A 16,293-nucleotide genomic window follows, 5' to 3' on the forward strand; every position below is an offset into this window, starting at 1 on the left:
ACACAAAGCTATCGATAAATATTGATTCATCGGACAGGTGAAACATATATGAATAAATGAAGTCTCAAAACATGAACAAATCTCTGGAAAAAACGACCTGCGCGTGTGTTACCTGTTGTGGGGGGGGGGGTCGCCATCTGTCACAAGTCTCCCCTGGTCTGCGCCTGATTGGTTGGGACCATCTGGTTGTGGGCGTGGCCACGCTCAGGCCGCCTGCCAGGAGCCCAGCAGAGGCGGGAACATGCGGACGCGGCAACAGTTGCGGTGACAGCGGCAACACGGCGTGTGAGTACGGAGACGATTCTCCACGATTCTCTGAGCTAACAACGAAAAAAAATGATCGGCTGATGTCTGTTTTCCAGAAATATTAACGGAAGTCAGATATCGCTACACATTGTTCGTAACCTGCCCAACAACGTTCGCTGCCAGGTCATGTGACACCACACAAGCACGACTCTGTCCCCCAACAGACAACAGGTTCGGTGATTTTCTTCTCAACCATTGACTCATGTATACTAGCAAGTGTACTAGCAAGCACGCTAGCGTCAGAACCCTGGACTCTTTTTCCGGGATCTCGGATAAACGTTGGTGCCTCGTTTGAAGGTGCAGATTATTATTCTCTCGTGTATCTGAAAAGTCTGTCCATTTCCTGCGCCTCCCTTCCTCCCCCTCCTCCTGCTCTCGCTAGTTCAGCTGTCTGGTCAATGGGACCAGGGCAGGTAGCCAAGCGTGTCGAGCCAAACCCCCCCTCCCCTCCCCTCCCCCACCCCCCCACCCCGCGCTCCCCCTGCCCTCGCCCATCCAGACGGCCTCCTGTTCAGCTGTGCCGCTCGCCGCAGGTTTCAGCCAGGTCAGATGTTCAACACGGCGACAACATGTTCGCTCGTCACCGCTGTTCACGGGCGAATGACTGCTAGCTTAGCTGTAGCTTTAGCATGAGACGCGCCCAATTTGTGGCTTTAAAATGTAAAAGCTAATTTCTGTTAAAGTCTCTCTCTCTCTCTCTCTCTCTCTCTCTCTCTCACACACACACACACACACGCACACACACAAGCGGTCAGTTCCAGAGTTGAAACGGCGCCCCGCCCGCCGCCCAGGTGCAGAGCAGATTGGGTTGCATCTCTTGAAACGTTGGTTCTGGCGGCGGCTGTGGGAACGCCAGCTGCTGCCGCGCGTTTCTCTAAACGTGAATTTGTTTTGGTTTCGCTCGCCAGCAGAGCCCCGACACGCCGGAGCGAAGGCGCCCGTTTCCCCGCGTCCTCCCACGTCGGCGGCCGCCGCGCCCCCTCGTCCCGCGGCGCGCCGCGGTAGCGTGCTGGAGCTTCATCAGAGCTGCAGGAAAATGTGCATCTGTTTGACCATCGCTGCACGGCAACGCCGCCTAAACAAACGTGGCCTCGCCGCCCTCGGCACTCGGCGCTCCGCAAATGAGACGCTTGGCAGTTAAAAGTCTTAATGAGCTGCTCTCTTCCTCTCATCCCTCAACCTTTAAACCGCCTCGCTCGCTCTCCTTCTTTCAAAAACAGAATTTCGGGCAGCTGAAGGCTGGTTGGGGTTGAACGGAGCCGCCGGATCAGGGTTCAGGAGCGCCGCAGTCACCAAATCTGCATCAAATCCGTTTCAGAGTTTACAAAATTTGTTTGTTTCGGTCTCAAACCAACACGTCAAAACGGCGTACTGTATGTTCTCTGTTTATATTTATTTATTTTTATTAATAATGCATCAACTTTCCTTCGCCAAAGTTTGGATCGTCGGTGGAAAAGTCGCAGCCGTAAACTCGATACCGAGATGAAGGAAGTGAGGTTTAACACACTTCCTGTTGCTGGTTCCTCAAAATGAACAGTTATTCAAGGAGAATGCGATGCTAAATGTTCATTTATTCAGCAAACGGAGACACAGCATGTGAAGCTGTGACGGCAGAACCAGAGAAAACGGGTCGGCTTCAAGATCCAGACCCGGGACGGGTGAGTGGCAAGGCCCCGTTTACATGAGGGGAATGGGCCTTACGGATCGCCCCTGCAGTACCGACGCCGGGCCAGAATATGGCGGTAATGAATCATTCAGTATAAAGACGCACAACAGTGATTATGATGGCTGGCACCAAAGTTTCCTGGTCCACCGTTTTTACAGTGCGGCCGTTTTCGTCTTAGCGAAATGAACAGATAAAATGGAACAAAAGTTTCGTGTTTTTTACCTGAAAACATGGGGGGGGGGGGGGGGGTCTGCTCATACACAGATATAATCACTCTGCGATAAGATGACAACAACAGAGTAAACAAATTTGTTTTTACTGCAGCCTGCCACCAGGGGGCGACTGAATCTAAAACAAGCTTTTTAGAGGAAGCTAATTTTTACTTGTTACTTTCGATTTTAATCCGACTCGTAAAAAACGTTGGAACTTTAAATGTTTGTGAAATTTAAACGCCCGAGAGGCAGGAGGAGAGGAAGGCAACTCCGAGTCCACAAACCTTACGGAACGGCTACTTTCAACGTGCGACACGGGCCGGACACTTCAGGGACCATCGGTAAACTGGGACGCTTTTGCTGCTGACGAGGCCTTCGGGCGCTCCTTGAAAATCTAAATCAGCTCCTTCTTCTTTCCCACCAATTACGCTCGTCTGTGGCGCCACATTGCACTTTTGGACCCTCGTCAACGGGGTGATGAGGCGATTCTGTGCTCGTGTGAAACGGTGTTGGCACCCGCCGCCGCTCGCATTCAGCCCACATATAAACCCTTCGCCGCCCCCGTTTCTCCTCCCCCGGCGACGCAGACGGCACAATAGCCTCAGTGAGCGGTGACGATTAACACATAAAAGCGACACGGGGAATCTCGCTGCTCGATACGAGCGCGCATGAGAGGGCGAAGCATTCATGGCCTGCCAACCCGTTCAGCGGGAGCCGCTTCTATCTGATTGGTGATCTTTTGTTTTGGCGCTGCCCTCCATTTCCAAGGGAACGCACCCAATCAGATTAGACGGAGCGGAGGCACTTTTCTATTTAAAAGACTTAAAGACACAAACTTTAGCTCCGCCCCCCTGCGGGGTCCCGACGTGACACCGGGATTAAAATCTGAGCGCGATCTGATCTCCGCCGCTTCATCTGAGCCCTCGGCCGCTGAGAAAGTGACAGGTAATCTGAGGGGCGGAATGAAGACAAACGCAGCTCAAATTAAATCCTGTCGGGTGAACCGGAGCACATTTCAGGGCGGTTTGCAGCTAATCTGCGCGGATCTGATCTTTAAAAGAAGCTCCAGTTAGCTTATCTGGATCTGTCGACGCCTCCTGACAAATCTCTTCACGCTCACGTTCGCGGCCGCTGTAATCCCACATCTGAAACACGCAGCAAAAGCTAGCCGGCGAAAATAAAAATCATCGGATACGCTCGCGCTGCTCCTCGTGTAAAAACGCCACCGTCCGAGTTAAAGATGACGAGGTCGCGTCAACTTTTTTCATCTGGCGTGTTAGGGTAGCGGCTGCGGCACACGATAGCTAACTGTGTGTTAACCAGCGGTGGCTAACAATAGCTAGCACTCACAGATGTTGGCACGCTGCCCGGCAGATGTTACCTAGCTGTGCTACATGTCTGTTTGGCATTCGGTGGCCATTACAGGTGTAGCTTCATTCACTGAGATTAGCTAGCTGTTGGGTCTGCTAACGCTTCGGTTGTAAGTGAACAAGCCCCGCCTCTCAAATGCAAATTTTCTGTTTTTCATTTTTCATTAAAGCAGACGTAGCAACATGTTAGCATCGCCAGCATGTCAGAGTTAAATCACGCGTGTCTGAACTGTTCATACATGTTGAGAGATGGTGACAGAGTCATGTGACAGAGGCACAGCATTTATATGGTTGTTTACATTATGTATGCAGATGGTTCATTACCGTAATAGTGTTATTGCTGTGAGTATTGTATGCTAATGGGCTAATTAGCATACTGTGTGTTGTTTTAACGGATCAGATTCTTTCTAATCGCTCTTAAAGACATATTTTGTTTATTCGCCTGTTTGATTAACGACTGGAATCAGCGCGTCGGCTCAGAGGACGCTAACACGCTCTGATATCAAAATAACGCAGATTTATGGAGGAGCAGATCAATAAAACAGCAGTTCAGCGTTAAAACTGACTTTTAATGGTTATTGACAGCAACTGATGTTTTTGAGAGTCAGATTAGAAAGTGCTGAAAATTTGCAAAGCATTTCAGACGAGGTTATAGAGTTAAAAACTGGAATATTTTCCTTTTAATCCCGAAGTTCTTTGGTGTGATTTCCAATTTATGAGTCAGTTTGGGAAAAAAAAACCCAAACGTAATTACAAAATTATTACTAGACAATACAATAGTTAAATTATTGTTAAGCTGCAGATTTCTGATGATCGTGATTCGATCAGTTGAACATTTTTCCATCTGTGACATGAAAAAATGAACATATTTCATACAAAATATTCATGTAATTTGAAATTAAATTGAAATGTTTTTTGTTTTATCAAAACATGTTATTAAGAAAGATCATTTGTGTCACATGTCAAACATATAATGAAGTAATGCACCCACCCACTCACTCACTCACTCACTCACTCACTCACTCACTCACTCACTCACTCACTCACTCACTCACTCACTCACTCACTCACTCACTCGTGTGTCTCCACCACAGAAGAAGAAGAAGAGCGTGTGTGGACGCCTTTAAACTGCAGAGAGCAGCAGTCGTCTTCCAAACGGAGAGCTGTAGTTGTGTGTGTGTGTGTGGTGTGTGTGTGTGTGGTGTGTGTGTGGTGTGTGTGTGTGTGTGTGTGTGTGGGGGGGGTAAATTACAGGCTACATTCAGACGCCACGTCGTCATTTACATGAACTGTCACGCAAGAAAAAGATGAAATGAGGATTGTTTTCATCTGCGCGCGCTCCAACAGACCACTTGACCACTGAAGTCACGGCTATTATGTCATTATGCCTTCAGCCAATCACAGCGCGGCACCCTCACTTTCACCGTCCAGGGGGGGCTCGGGGGCGACACCTGTGTATAATTAATGCCCCGCCCACTTTAACTCCACCTGGGGTCACGTGAGCGCGTTCAAGTCATCAATGGGCTGTTTCCACGGGAGGCGACGTCAACATTAATAATAATCAGGAAGTTGATGCGACATTGACGCAGATGCAGCGCGGCAGCTCGTAAGGAAGCCCGGAAGTGACATAAAATGGAATAAATTCCTTTAAAAATGCGGAATGGATGAAAAAAGTATCGCTCATCTTCGTGTGTTATCAAAGATAAATAAAGATTTTTTCTTTTGCTTCTTTAATCAACTGAGTTGCATTTATGTTTTTAACGATTGTTCAGTCAAATATGTGTTTTTTTAGTTATATTAAATCCATTTTGGTTTAAACTGTGCAAGAATTTAAAAAAACCCCAAAACAACAACAAACTTGCTTGATCTGCATTGACCTTTTTTGATAAACTAGTAAAAATAAGTTTAGCTTCAAATTGGGGCGTAACAGTGGTCAAATATCAAACTAAAATACATTTGAAAAGTATCAAACTAATTATTTTTTTTAAAAAAAAGAGGGGGATAACTTTTATTTTATGGGCTACTTTTGTTTCAATTCTAAAACATGAAACATGGAGGCGTTCAGAAGCTCCGCCCCTCAGGACTCCTGCTGTAATTGGCTGCCTACAGAGTTACTGTGCGGCAGGTTAGCGCCGTCGTACTTTAATAACATTTAGTTCTGATAAACAAAAAGCTTCTGTCACACGGAAACGGCCTGGAAAGAAACGGCATTCCGGCTGCAGCCAGTTTTAAACCATTTTTCACCAAAACAAATGAGACAAAGAAACGTTGAAAAGAACGACGACAGCGAATCATCCATCAAGCAAACGTCACGGAAATGAAATCTCCGTTTGATGGAATGATTTCAATTTAGCCGCGCCGGGTTTCTGCGCCAGCGGCGCCGGAGCAGATGAGAGCATCCGTTTCACCTATAGTGCGTTTGCACGCCTGAAACCTGTTAGCTCTGGAAACGACACCTGAAGACGACGCGTTAGCAAAGACGGCTGCCCTGGTGACGAAGACACGTCCCATCAGATGGACTCGCGAAGGCTTCACGCTTGACATTTATCTGTCACGTTGTGTTTTTATCTCAATGATTCATGTCTCGTCTAACTGTGATATTAGCGCCGTATCCATCATGGCGTCCTCCCGTAAATACAGTTTAGACCAGGGGTGGGCAAATCCAGTCCTCGAGGGCCGTATCCAAGCCAGACTTTCTGTCCTACAGGTAAATACTCTCACCTGGGGTTCCATTTACCTTGGTGAAGGCAGTTTCTTCCCTGGTAGGATGCAAAACCTGGCTGGATTCCAGCCTTCATGGACTGGACTTGCCCATCAGAGGAGGTCAAATCCATTCCTCAAGGGTTGAATTCAAGCTGGTTTCCGGTTTCCGATTTCCTACCAGGCAGGAAATGCTTCCACCAAGGTAAATGGAACCCCAGGTGAACGTGTTCACCTGTAGGACAGAAAGTCTGGCTTGGATCCGGCCCTCGATGCCCACCCCTGGTTTAGACTGACAGGAGTGTTCCAGCCAGCGTGGCGAGACATCATCCTTTGTACCTGCCAGAGGGTATTTTCTTATTGTCACCTGAACGCACCATGATCACTGCTGTTCGACACAGCCAGCTAAATTAGCCAAATTAGCTAAAGTATTTTGCAAATGAAGGGAATATTTATATTTCCAGGAAGATGACAGCTCAGGCGTTTAATCAAGAATCTTAAAAAAACCCAAAACTTTAGTTAAAAAAAGATGCTGAAAAGCAGGAACTTTTTTTTTTTTTTTTTTCAATTTTGGCGAAAAATGGATGGAGGTGTTTACCCTCGGCCAACAGGGGGCGCTGTAGCTTCTTTGCCGTGACTCGCTCCCCATTGTTGGTTCCAGTTTGTTGCTAAGATGCAACAGTTGGATCAAGATAGCAGCTAATTCTCTTTAATGCTGCTGGTATGTCTTTTTTTTACTTTTATCTGTCTGGTTGCGAAACTCTGGGCTCAATTCTAGCGAAACAGTTATTTTAACGTCTCCTGAATCCTTAAAAAAAAAATCAATTTTTTCCAGTTTGGAGCATTTTGGCATCTTGCGTTTGCACCTCAGAAAGCCTGTTTTCATCGAGAATCTCCCTCAGTAGGAAACCTGAGCACGCAGACGCTTCACATCACACCCATCACCAAAAATACTCTCCAGCTACCGCGCTATATTTGACCGGCAGCGTAGCATTTAGCGGCGGGCCCACATGCCGCGGCTGAAGGTGTCTTCTGTCATCTTCCCGTTGTGGGCAGGAGTCTTCAGCTGCGAGACATTCGTCATCCAGCAGATTCCTCCAGCGTCCTGCCAGATTCGCCGCCACGTCTCCGCTGCGGCGCGCGCGCCAAAATCGTTCCGCTGCATCTGCTTTGTAGCCTGTGTGATAACGCAGGTGGCGGCCATCAGCGCGGCCTGGAATATTCTGAAGAGGAAACGGCCAATAAAGCTGGAGCGGCTGCTCCAAATGAAGTGACTGTTGAAGTTTTTCTGTTGGGACGGGAAGAGGCTGCCTGTAAAATTCAACTGCCTAAAAAACACGGCGGCAGGCGGCGAGGTCGGCCTTTAACGTGCACAGTAAAGCATACGTGCGCCCCGATATTTACAACACGTCGCTCAGCTGCAACTTTTCTTTGAGTCTGAAAGAGTTTCAGTGACTTTTAGATGAGTTTACCCACTGTTAAAATTCAAGAATGCAAATTTTCTAAACGTCTTTTAACGCCTCTCCCCCACCACACACACCCACACACACACACACCCACACACGCGTGCACACAACACAAAGAGACACACAGTTATATTCTGTATGCAAAGAAACTTCCCTTGCTCATGGAAATTTTATTTGTACGCCATCTCACCGGCTAATGCAACAAATGAGAAACGGCGATTTGGGCCCCGGGAAACGCTCGGCCCCGCTAACTGCTGCTGTGATGTTTGAGCATAAGCCTCCCCTTTAAAATAGCGTGTTGATTTTCCATACCCTAATATTGACTGACCGTCTCTGTTTGATGTATCGCCCCCCCAAACCAGTACGCACTCATAAACCCCCCCACCCCCACCCCCACCCTCTCACACTGCCATGCTAACCCAATGTTTGGGCTTAACTTGTTAGTTCTGCTTCTGGAATAGCTACTGATGCCCCGAGATATTAGCGCACGATGGACTGTCGTGATGGCCCGGGCGGGGGTTTGCACGCGCTCGCTGATGGGTGACGGATGTACTGTAGCACGCCACTCTGTCGTGCCCGTGTGTGTTTATAGTGGAGGGGGATCAGCGCCGGGCGCCATTTGTCACAAATACGGACCCAGGAGCACAGATTGTCCAGAATTCATTTGGGGTGTTTTTTGCCTCATGAACTGAATTTGTGTCCACGCTAATAACATTTTCTAAAGCCCGGATTAGCATTAGCACACACATTCTGCTAAATTCGGCTAATTTAACATTTGTCACAGTTTTAGGTCAGTTGGAACATGGTGTGCTCAAGAGGCGAGCGGCTAAAGGTCAGCTGACCAGATGGAGCATTTAGTAAGTCGCAAGATTTTATTGTAAGTTGGAAAAAATTGGAAATAAAACTGAAGTTTTACGGAGACGAGGGGAAGAGAGCAGTCTTTCCTGTCTCTGTACAGCATCAGCTAATTCCAGTAAGAATGGAAAGTCAAGGGAGCTTTCCAAAGACTGTAAGAACACATTTACCTTGTCATCTACTGGTGGGGGTCACACCTTCCAGAGGGGTCATTGATGCCACCTTGGTCATGTGAAGGTAGATAAATAAGGTAACCATCATGGATACCAACCTAAATCGGTGTCCCGGTCCCGTCCAACACTCCGTTTGTAGCTGTTCGCCTCGAGGAAGCGGAGAAGCAGAGATGTTCCTCTTCTTTATTTTTAAAAGGCTGTTTGGAGAAAGTGAGTGAGACATTTTTGAAACAATGGATGAGGATCAACCGCAGAACGAGTGTTTAACCAACAAGTTTCCGCTCTACCGATGCTCGACATGAGGACCAGAGCTGCCCCCCCCAGGGTGGGTATCATCTTCAGATGGAGGAACATCGCTCCACTCCGAGAATCTAGACATCGGAAGCTCTCCCTCCAGGAAACGTCCACGTTTACTGAACTGGCTGAGCGACGTGAAGCTCGCTGCTCTGAAGCGGGTCAGAACCACCATGCTGGAGCTTTAATGGAGCGGACTGTTACTACCTCGCCAAAAACTCCTCAAAGGCTTCCTGCCCATCTGCAATTTGTTAATCAAATCACCTGATGAGTGTCTGGTTGTGATAAAGACCCAGAGGGTGGGGGCGGGGGCTATTAATAGAAGGGTTGACTTGTGGCCGGCAGATGACAGGAAGAACGTCCTGTCATGAGGAATGCTTTGTAATTTTCCATCCAGGCAAGAAATGAAGTTCTTGTGATTTTCGTGGAATTGTCGCCCGTGGGCGCTCCGACAGAATCACGGGGAGGGTCAGCTGATGTGTCCATCAACGCCGTCCCTGATGTGTCCAAAAGACGCTGGACAGGAAGGACTTGCGTTGAAAAACATGGAGATAGCTTCATCCGACATGTCCGAGAAGAACGCGACCTCATTTGAAGTCCCCGTGATCGGGGACAATGAAGAGCATCGGATCGGTTTGAACATGAGTGACGACATCCCACAATAACCTCTACGTTTAAATGCGGGCAGCCCAACCTGAGCTCATCTTCTGGCTTCCATCTAACAACTCTACGACCTGCTAACAGTATTCACAGACAGCGAGGTTTGACACGTTAGCCTCAGCGTCCTTCTGCTGCTTCCTCCCAGAACCTGGTTAGCGCGGCGTTGGAGCAGGGCGTGGCTGATGGAACATCACCATGATAATGAGACGTGTCCACCCTGTAAGGAGACCATGTGGTCTGTGAAAGGACGGACGCTTCCGCCAGCTCTCGTCAGCGTAGCCTGGTTTGGCTGCGGCCCCGCTTGTTCTTGGAACCACTATCAAATGGCACATGAACACTATAATCGGAGCAATTTTCTAAACATCTTCAACTTCCACCGCACAGAAACGGATCCAGGAGCGTGGCAACAAAACCTGGGCCTTATGTCAACTCCTGATTCCAAAACGTTAATGATCTAGATCAAAAGGAGACGCGCAGACGAGTCGCTTTTGTGTTTTCTGAGGCCCTTTGAAACGGCGTCTTTGAAGGTTGAATAGACGCCCAGAAAACAGTTTGATTAAGCAGGTATGTGGGATGGTTCAACATATTGAAGACACTAATTACGAGTGAAGGCTCTGTGGTGTGGGCTGCTGGATGGGGATGTGGAGGAAGAGCAGAAAGCTGCTTTTCACTTCGTGCTGATCCAACACGCACAATCCAGATTATTTCACATGAAATTAGTGTCATCTGAAATATTTACATGATGAGCAGGGAGGTTTTCCTGCCCCGCAGCCCGTGTCAGCTTCTGTGGAGGAGACGGCGGCATTAAAGTTCCTGAAAAAAAACACTTTGAAATCACATGTTTCTCTTTTCAGACTTGAAATATTAGCAATCAGAGCGAGTTGGCCCGCTGTACCTGCAGCTGGAGCCCAGAGGCGTCCTGCTCTTTGAAGAGCCTTCAGTTGTTTCTGCTAATTGGAACTGGACTCCCCCTTCACTTTTTTTTGATTTGCTGGTATCCCAGGAAACGTCCTGTCCTGATGTTCTGTGTTCCAGATGAGCTGCGGTGAAAAACAGGAAGAAGGAAGCACCTTCTTTTGGGTCAGAAGAAAAGTAAAACTATCCTTGAAACAAAAGCTGAGGTCTGGAGACATGAAGGCAGGACGCCGCCGTCCACCATGTCAGCATTTTTAAAAAAAAATTTTATTATTATGCGAAGGATATGCGACTCCTAGCTTACACGGTGGTCACCTGTGATGCGATTGTGAATTTTCTAGCTTGTCGTGTGTCTGTAAAGTTGCATTCAGAGCTCTGCTTAGCGTGCCATCATGTTTTATGCCACATTAGCATAGCTAGCTCAACAGCAAACCTCACCACAACTGAAGTGACAGTGTTCTTCCCATTAAATCCACCAAAGAAGAAGAAGAAGAAGAAAACGTTACATGTTTGCTCCCGCTGAACAACTGAATTTTGACCTTTGTCGTAGCAACAGCACATTAGCGATGAACACGCGCTGGTGTTTCCGCTCCGCTGTTGTGGCGCCACGCAGACACACACTTGTGCGATTATTTGTGGTTCGAAGCCATCTTGATCTGAATAAATCATAGGTGAGTTGCTCCTCTAAGTGCCGGTGGCATTTGACTTTGGTTTGGGTCTCCGCTTGATTTCTCCGCTGTGATGTGGACCGAGAACACTTTTGACACATCTCTTGAAACACACTTCTAATTTGGCCCTGAGGCGCCGTTGATGACGCGTGCTGACACTGAGGTCTGACAACATGACTTCTTTCCTCCTCTGGCCAGAGTGGCTGTGGAGACGCAGCCTCGCCCGCCTCCAGATCGGAGAACAGGGGTGTCTTACAATCTTTTCCTCCCCTTTTGGGACATCAGTTCACATTAACGCCACCGCCGTCTGACTCGGAAGCATCGCCGCTGACAGCTGGAGCGCCTCCACACACCAGGTGCTCGTGTCTCTGCCGAGGTGCCCCTGACACCTACCTGTCTGTTAGCCTCCGACCTGTCAAGGGAGCCAGATTTAATTAATGTAATGATCAAAGCGGGAAAAGCAAGTTTAGCCCGGAGGTAGCGATCCCAGCGAGCCGCATGCTCGCTTGCTAATTATTTAGCATTAAGGTAGACGGCGTTCATGCATACATGACGACTTCAAAGATTTGATTGGGGTTTGGTTGGTTACAACAGCAAAGTGCCCGGAGGAGCCGCGCGGTGACATCAAAACATCAGAGTGGATAAATCTGCTGGTGTAAAGCGTCTCGCTCTCAGCCACCAGGTAACCTTTCTTTATCCTCTCTGACAGCGCCTGTTCACAGCCTGCGTCAGCTGTGCGAATTTAAATGACAGGACACGTGGGGGCAACTTCGGGATGTGATGACGAGAGAGATGAAAGTTTTATTTTAAGGCGCCGAGAGCGGCGACATCAGCATCCACGCGACGCTTCACGACCACTCGCTGCCGCAGAGCTAAACTAACGCTAATGAAATGCGGTGAGTCAGGATTCTGGATCTTAACAGAGGAGTTCTGAAAGGGGCCGGTGGTCCCACGCCTTCAGAGGATGTCTGGGTAATCTGTCTGGAAATGTGGGAGATCGCAGCTCTGTCAGTGAAACACTGAACAGATTGAATGAACTCACCAATGAGAATGTTGTAGTACCACACGCTGCCTGTAGAGGCGATAGTGAGTCATCCCGGGTCGCTTCCAAAGGTTTCGCAATCACAACAATCTACAAATGTATATTTCTAGGAACAAGAACGCGTAAAAAAAAATAGTGCCTGTCTTTTCCTGGCTTTTGTTATTTACCAGCTCATGCTAGTGTGTATTTAGCATGAGGGACTTTTGAATGTTCTTCAGCAGCTCTGAAACATCTCCTGAGGGCAGCTTCATGAATCCACACATAAGTGGATTCCGGATAAATCTGCGGTTAAAACGTATTTCAACACGGCTAAACATTTGAATATTTGAGGGGCGGCATCGGCTAATGCCAGTTCTTTGAACTCCTTCTTCAGATCTTTAAAAAGAACTTCTGAACCACAGAGCCGAAGTCGACACGGTGCCCAAACGGGACTGGCCTTTATTTTCCAGTCGTTCATCACCAGTCGGAGGTGTAGCGAACGTGGCTGAAATCTCGCTCGGCTCTGGGTTTCCACGCAACCGTTTCAAGGTGACGAAACACCGATTCACTTTTTCTCCCAGTGACTCCGATCCAAATGAAGTCATTCTTCTTCAGTCTCATTCACATCTGGAAAGTGAGCAGAAAGTATATTAGCGCAGTCCAGCGGGTGCCAGCGCTCGCCGTCCGTGCCAGAGCCAGGAGTTCTTCGCTCCAGCGTCCTGTCCTGCCATTCTGACATCATCGCTGGTGTGTCAGCGACCTGCCTACGCACCCGCGGCCCCAGATCCAGCGTCAAACATTACCGAATTTAATCTACGGAGCACCAAATTTGAACCTTTCTCATTTCCAGCCCGAGGAGACATTTTGCTTTGTGCTTCCTGTTCCTATTGCTGGCTGGTCAGGTGTCTGCTGAGGTTCATGTCTGACTCGGAGGAAAGTACCTTCAGCCCAACCATGTGCTTCTCAGACAACAGATTAGTTTTATCTGAGTTTGTGGCTCATCGCTCGACAGGAGGCGATGATTTCACGCTAGTTTATGGTGGCGGAGGCAGGAGACATCGGCGGTTCCGTGCGGTTCAGATCCCGGCGTGACTGAAGCCATTCAGAGCTGCCGTTTATGGGAGTCTTGAGTTGTGCGGAGTTTGTTGTCTCGCTGGATGAGCGAAAACAGGCCTGCAGCCACCAGAGCGGCTGGGTCTTTCCCTCCGGTGAGCGACATGAATAGACAAGAAAAGAACAGCCCTTAGACTGACACACAGGGCTCTCATTGAATCATGTGAACGGAGACAGGGGGAATTTCTGATAGCCCCCATCTCGGTGCACAGACACGCGCACAAAAGGCCTCTGTGTGTGCTGCTGTGGAGCTGCGACTCACCTCCAGGCGCTGCCAAATGGAGAAAATAATGTGCAAAACAGAGAGATGACCTCCCGGTTTTAGGACCTGAGCACTGGCCCATTGTCTCTGCTTCCAAACCAGAATCCCCACTCCTCCGCCGGGGCCCTCGCTAACCTGTCCGCCGGCAGCTGGTGACCACCTGTGGAGCAAGTCAAATTAGGGAAGACTTCCCGCTGTTTCTGTTTATTGTCTGCCCGTCTTTTTGTGTGGTTGGGGGCTTTGTTTGGAGGTGGCTGGACAGACAGGTTGGACAGCGGCTCTGATGGAGGCTTTGCTTTCAGCACAAAAATTGTGGAACGACTGAAGGACAACAAGGACGTACCGGGTCTCAGAGACGGAGGTGGCATCGGTGTCATACCGAAGGAGCCAAGATTTTCATCTGAAAGCTCCATGGCAACGTCTTTCCCTCGGTCGCCCCGGTTAAAGAACCATCTTCTTCTGGTGTTACAGCAATTTTTGAGAAGCAACAAGCACGACGCACATTCTGGACGGCCCGCGTTCCTCAGAGAAGTTGCGTGACTGGTGTCAAATCTGCCCTAAAAAGGATGAAGAAAAATGGAGATGAGACGTGACCTCTGCCCATTTTCCCCCTCAAATTATCCAATTTGGCCTTTATGAGCTCCCCGAGCCTGGGAGGCTCGAATTCCTGCTTCATCCAAAACAAAAGGTGCTCTTGTTTGCTGCTGCGACCGTTCGGCACAGAGATAGAAAACAGATATTAATCATCGTTTGGACACACCACAAAAAAAAAAAAAAGAGAGAAAAACACCAGTAGGTCACATCCAAATGAGTCAGAGATGCTAAACTGCAAACACGGCGGCCCTTTGTGTCCGTTTCCCCTTTCCCAGGAATGCCGCTCGTCCCATGACTCGAGGTGGGGTTGGGGAGGTGAATGACATCACCGGTGGTGCTCACATTTGAATTCTGACACAGTGGCACCTTGTGTTCTTATTGGCCCCCCCTCGTACCTCCGCTCAGAAGAATGCGTCCGGCTCTGCCTCTTTCACACAGCACCTCTTTTTCTCTCCGTCCTCTTTAAGCGGCGGGATGAAGTGGAGAAAATGACACTCCATCTCGTGATGAATGGCACTTGACCTATGCGACCCCTCGCTGTGGGGCTCGCATTTGCATAAGCCAGGAGATCGCACGTACCCGCCTGTTTACATCCGGTGGGAAACGAGCGGCGCTGCGAAGGTGCCGCAAATGAAGATTAAATATTTGTTGATCAACCTCGGCTGTAAATTGCACAACCCTTTACTGCCGAGTTTCTCATCCACCGGCAGGGTTGCCGCTCCAAGAGCCCCTTTGTTGCATGATTAATTACTGCGAGTAGCAGTTATGGCGGGATTAACAATTAGCCAGACCTGTCAAACAGTCAGTCTAAGATGGCAGGCTAATTGAGCGGCTGGTTGGCCATTGTATCCCAGTTTAAGGCCAGGGAAGTGGGGATGCTTCGCACAGCCTTTCATCTCTTTTACGGCCTAATACGGAGCCAGAAAAGGCCCCGCTATCGGGCACGGCGAGCTAATTTCTCATGAATATTCATGGTTGCTCTGTCCGCTGTGAACTTTGCAAAGTTACCTTCACGGTGGATCTTCTGCCAGTCCGCTAATCTTCTCCAGAGCAAAAATTGCCAAATGTCCAATTTTTGCAGGTCTATTGTCAAATAAGACATCAAATTTAGATTATTCTGCTACTTCAAAGTCTGGCGCTTGTTGCCATGTTGTTTGTTTGTCAAAACTTTCTTCAGGAAGACCTGATCTCCGGCGTCCCGACTAAACCACCGGAAAATCCGATAAGATTTACTCAGAAACAATCAAAGGCCAATGGAAGGAAACCGCAGCGCCTCTGGCACGCGGGCGATATACGACTGTCGTTAGCCACATAGGTAACTCGATGCTAACTGTGACTCCTGCGCCTCCCGAACGGTTGTCCACAAAGATCCAACCGCAGGAAAACTGTACGATTAAAAACAACAAGGCTCTTGTGAGTCAGAGCTGACGCGGTTTCCACCGCGGCTTCCGTAGCCGCGGTGTTCATGGGAAGAACCCCAGCAGAACAGCTGCAGCAGCCTGCGATGGCTCCTCATGAAAGGCTTTGGCCCGGAGCGTGGGGTGGCGGTGGGGGGGTGGCGGGGCGATGGTGGAGGAAGTCAATTGTCTTGAGAGCTGAGAGTAAAAGGCTCAGGAGGAGCTGCTCTGTGGTGTCTGGGACACATCAAAATATCTGACAGACTTCAGCTTTAGGGAAAAAAAACTGTCTTCTTTGTTTTCTCCACCACCGACCGTCACACTTCCCAATCAGACCCCTCCTGACCAGCCCGTGTCATTGTTTGGGCCCCGCCGCTTCAAAGCGCCCTTCAGGAGCCACTCAGTGTGCGCCGACACCATGTAATGAAATTAGCTTGTGTTGCTAAACAGGTTTCAATCAAAGAGCGGCGGCCAAGACCTTGTGGCCGCCGCTCATGAATCACCTCTTTCACTGACTTATGGCAGACAGTCGGCACATTGTGGCCCCTTTCTTTGAGCCATCATTCAGGCAGGTAGCCCCACCGAGAAGAAAAACTCTGCCTTAAAATGTGAACGTGAGAA

The 16,293-nt window shown here is 48.9% G+C and overlaps 1 long non-coding RNA gene across 3 annotated transcripts in view; it reads right to left on the bottom strand.

The window, feature by feature from the left end:
- Positions 1 to 125: 125 nt before the first annotated feature.
- LOC130523011 (uncharacterized) overlaps positions 126 to 16,293 on the bottom strand; it is a 25,093-nt gene continuing 8,925 nt past the window's right edge. The window contains exons 3-7 of one of the 3 annotated variants that reach the window (XR_008949777.1): positions 14,025 to 14,238; positions 10,598 to 13,841; positions 10,442 to 10,515; positions 8,847 to 8,945; positions 126 to 320 (exon numbers count right to left, since the gene is read on the bottom strand). This is a non-coding gene — a long non-coding RNA (uncharacterized LOC130523011). Of the gene's footprint in view, positions 321 to 8,745; positions 8,946 to 9,035; positions 10,516 to 10,597; positions 13,842 to 14,024; positions 14,239 to 16,293 lie in introns of all 3 variants that reach the window. The other 2 variants (XR_008949776.1, XR_008949775.1) reach the window with 2 other exon arrangements.

The sequence above is a fragment of the Takifugu flavidus genome, chromosome 3, assembly GCF_003711565.1.
Source record: "Takifugu flavidus isolate HTHZ2018 chromosome 3, ASM371156v2, whole genome shotgun sequence".
Classification (NCBI taxonomy): domain Eukaryota; kingdom Metazoa; phylum Chordata; class Actinopteri; order Tetraodontiformes; family Tetraodontidae; genus Takifugu; species Takifugu flavidus.